The following is a 3,931-nucleotide window of genomic DNA, read 5'->3' on the forward strand; positions in this document are numbered from 1 at the left end:
AACAAAGTTCTTTAATATATGTACTGCAAATCACAATACTAATATAGCATATGTTCTTTAATATCACAATGCACTCAAATTCTTCATGTCCTGACAGTACAGCCACAACATATGAGAAGAACATGCATTATCTTTAGTGCTGCAATTATAGGCAATTAATGGTTATTATTTATTTTGTCAAAATAACATAAAATATATACAAAATACCTTCTTAAAAAATATGTGTGCTCACTTTGGCAGCACATATACTAGAATTGGAACGATACAGAGAAGATTAGCATAGCCCCAGCACAAGGATGACACGCAAATTAGTGAAACATTCCAAAAAAAAAAAAAAAAAACTATGTATATTGCAGGCTTGAGCGATAGCACAGTAGCAGTGTGTTTGCCTTGCACGCAGCCAATCCAGGATGGACCTTGGTTTGATCCCTGGCTTCTCATATGGTACCCTGAGCCAGGAGAAATTTCAGAGCACATAGCCAGGAGTAAGCCCTGAGCTACAGAGTGTGGCCCAAAAGCTAAAAACAACAATGTATATTTTATACAAGTTCAATTGTGGGCTCTTTATAATTCATTTAACTAGCAGAATTTATAGGTTGAATCCAAGTTACTTATGAGCTTTCCAAAGCAGAACATTTATCATTTGAATTTTTATCAGTTGATTAATACTTAGCATTTTTGTAGTTACCATTTCCCCCTCTGTTTCGAGAAACTTGGGTCCAATAACAATTCTGTGGAGAGTCAAATAATAATTCTGTGGTCTAAGTTACAATATATGCATGCCAAGTGCAAGAAGGAATTGAATTCTCTTAATACTTCCCTATCCACCCAAAAAGAGAAATTTAGATTCTACAGAAATTAAAATACAGAAGAGAGATCCCCATTCTCAGTAAGTTTTCTAACATTCCCATCTCTGCTTTTCATATTCTTCTATCCCCTAATTAAAGATATTAAAGATATAAACAGAAATCTTTCTAGTTTTATAATTTTTTTTCAAATTATGAAATTAGGGTAGGTACAAATTAGGAATTAGGGTTGGGTATCTGTGTGTGTATGTGTGTCCTTCCCATCTTGTTGTCTTTTCCGAATAAATTTCATTGTTTATTTTAAAATTTAACTACAATATTCCATCTGTTGTCACTAAACTGGAATGTGAGCAAAATATAAAATAAGTCCCATTAAGAAATGCTTCAAACAATCATTTGTTTGATAAATAATAAATTTAAAAATGAGTTTTATCATTTTTCAATTAATAACCACAATAATGAGGAGAAGGAAGAAGAGGGAAGAAGTTGGAGAAGAAATAAAAGAAAGGGAAGACAGTCTTGCTAAGCTTACATTATAGGTATGTCTTAACTCCATTATTTGGTAATATTGTTATTTTTTATATTTATATTTACTGAAGAAGTTTGTTTACAAGAATATAAAAGTTTTTTTATGTTTTAGAGGTATAGTGCTCTTTTTTTAAAAATAAAACTGAGTAAAATTAGAGTTTTTATAGTTTCATTGTCTCTCATTTCACTTAGAGAACAAGACAGAGTAGATTGTTGTGGGGAGTTGGACAGAGAAGAACATATGGACACTATCACAATTCTAATTCTCATTATAAAGTATTTTAAAGTGCTTAAATGAAGCCCAACCTCTTATGATCAACATCACACTATTCAAACCTGTCTCACCTGACACTAAAGGCAAAAAGTGAAATTATTCAATTTGTATAAATTCAATAGAGTAATTTTGGTTTATTCAGATCTGTAAGGGACTAAGTCATTTATTCAATAAGTATTTATTTAATGTCTTTTATATGCCAGGAACTATACAAGCACAAGGCAAATGAATACATAAATTGTTCCTGTGAACTTGCTGGTTGGTAGAAGAGCACATACTAATAAATAATTATGCAAATAAATGCTCAATTCCAACTATAACTAGACTGAGAAGTAGTACATGTTGCCTATAAAAAAAAAAAAAAGACAACTTAAGGGGCCAGAGCTATATAGCACAGAGGGAAGGGTGTTTGTCTTGCATGTGGCCAACCCAGTTTCAACCTCCAGTATCCATGAGCTTGCCAGAAATGAAGCTCGACAGACACTGGGTGTGACAAAAACAAAATAAATCAAAACAAAACAGATTCATTTAATGTAAGAGTGTCAAAGTAAAGCAGATATCTGAAATTGATTTGGGGAAAATATATAACAGAGGTGAAAACCCTCACCATTGCTTCCTTACCTCCTATTTGAAGGTCCCTAATAACTGCATTTAGTCCTGATAATATAAATTTTGCTCATTTTGATAATGTGGCATCTATAGGATTGACCAAGGCAAACTTACTAAATTTTTCTATATTCTATCCATTGGAAGTGATGTTCTAAGTCTTGTCAAAGGAAAGGTAATAAATCTCTAAGTCTGGAGTCAGAAATATAAAATAATTTGCATCATCTCTTAGAACCACCATAGCAGTAAATATATGTTGGGTAGGGAAAGAGAGAATAATACTTTGTAGGTATACAAATATCTGATTTTTTTAATGTTTCATTCAAAAATTTTAATATTTATTAGTTTGTTTGCCTGGAATCCATAAATTAGCATTTACAAATTAAATTAAATTATTAGCATTTTCCTTGTTAGCAAATTAAATTAGCATTTTTTTATTCTTTCTATACATAAGAAAATTAAATTCTTCTGTAATCAATCAATCACTTACTTTTGGTACACAAATATCAGTTTTGTTTGGGGGATTATAACATAATTTCATCATTATGTCTGTGATTTACATTGCTCCCATTTTATCTATAGAGAAGTCTTACAAATAACTTTTAGTGTCTTTGGTTTTGGGTCACACCTGGCAGCGCTCAGGGGTTACTCCTGGCTTTACGCTCAGAAATTGCCCCTGGCAGGCAAGGGGGACCATATGGGATGCTGGGATTTGAACCACCATCCTTCCACATGGAAGGCAGAATTCTTACCTCCAGGCTATCTCTCCAGCCCCCTATTTCAAGTTTTTTAAATTAATATCTTTATTTATTTAAACACCTTGATTACAAACATAATTGTGGTTGGGTTTCAGTCATGTAAAGAACACCTCCCTTCACCAGTGCAACATTCCCATCACCATTGTCCCAAATCTCCCTCTTCCCCTCCTCATCCCACCCCCACCTGTACTCTAGACAGGCTTTCTACTTCCCTCATTCATTACATTGTTATGATACTTCTCAGTGTAGTTATTTCTCTAGCTGCACTCATCACTCTTTGTGGTGAGCTTCATGTAGTGAGCTGGAACTTCCAGCCCTCCTCTCTTTTGTCTCTGAAATTAATTGCAAGAATGTCTATTTTTCTTAAAACCGATCGATGAGTGAGATGAAACTGTGGCTAAAGAAATTTTCAGTGTCTTTTGATGAACCATTTCTGAGTAATCTTGTTATCCAGCAAAGCATCAATGCTAAACTAATTTTATATTTCTCAGAACTCAGCATTTTATGAGATATTAGCCCTTTTACATATTGTTGGGTTTGACTTGTAAATATTTTGGAGTTTGATGGTAATGGGTATATTATAACACAATGATATGAAAAAATATTTTAGAGCAGTAAACTATGACTATAATTAATCTCAATAATTGTTCTCTAAAATGTTGTAAGTTAATGTCATTAAGGAAAAAATTAGTAAATATTTATAGCATTTCCCTAAACAACTTATAAATCTATAGTTTATACATATAAAGGGTTTATTTAAAATATCTTAATCACTTATAAAATTTGTAGGAGCGGGCCCGGAGAGATAGCACAACGGCGTTTGCCTTGCAAGCAGCCGATCCAGGACCAAAGGTGGTTGGTTCGAATCCCGGTGTCCCATATGGTCCCCCGTGCCTGCCAGGAGCTATTTCTGAGCAGACAGCCAGGAGTAACCCCTGAGCATTGCCGGGTGTGGCCCA

General features: G+C 33.7%; 1 non-coding gene across 1 annotated transcript; it reads left to right on the forward strand.

Annotated features, from left to right (window-relative positions):
* The first annotated feature begins 224 nt into the window (after positions 1-224).
* On the forward strand, positions 225-331 carry LOC126027188 (U6 spliceosomal RNA). Its single transcript, XR_007502222.1, has one exon. It is a non-coding gene; the product is annotated as a U6 spliceosomal RNA (small nuclear RNA).
* The last annotated feature ends 3,600 nt before the right edge of the window (positions 332-3,931 follow it).

This window comes from Suncus etruscus, chromosome 1 (genome assembly GCF_024139225.1).
Source record: "Suncus etruscus isolate mSunEtr1 chromosome 1, mSunEtr1.pri.cur, whole genome shotgun sequence".
Classification (NCBI taxonomy): domain Eukaryota; kingdom Metazoa; phylum Chordata; class Mammalia; order Eulipotyphla; family Soricidae; genus Suncus; species Suncus etruscus.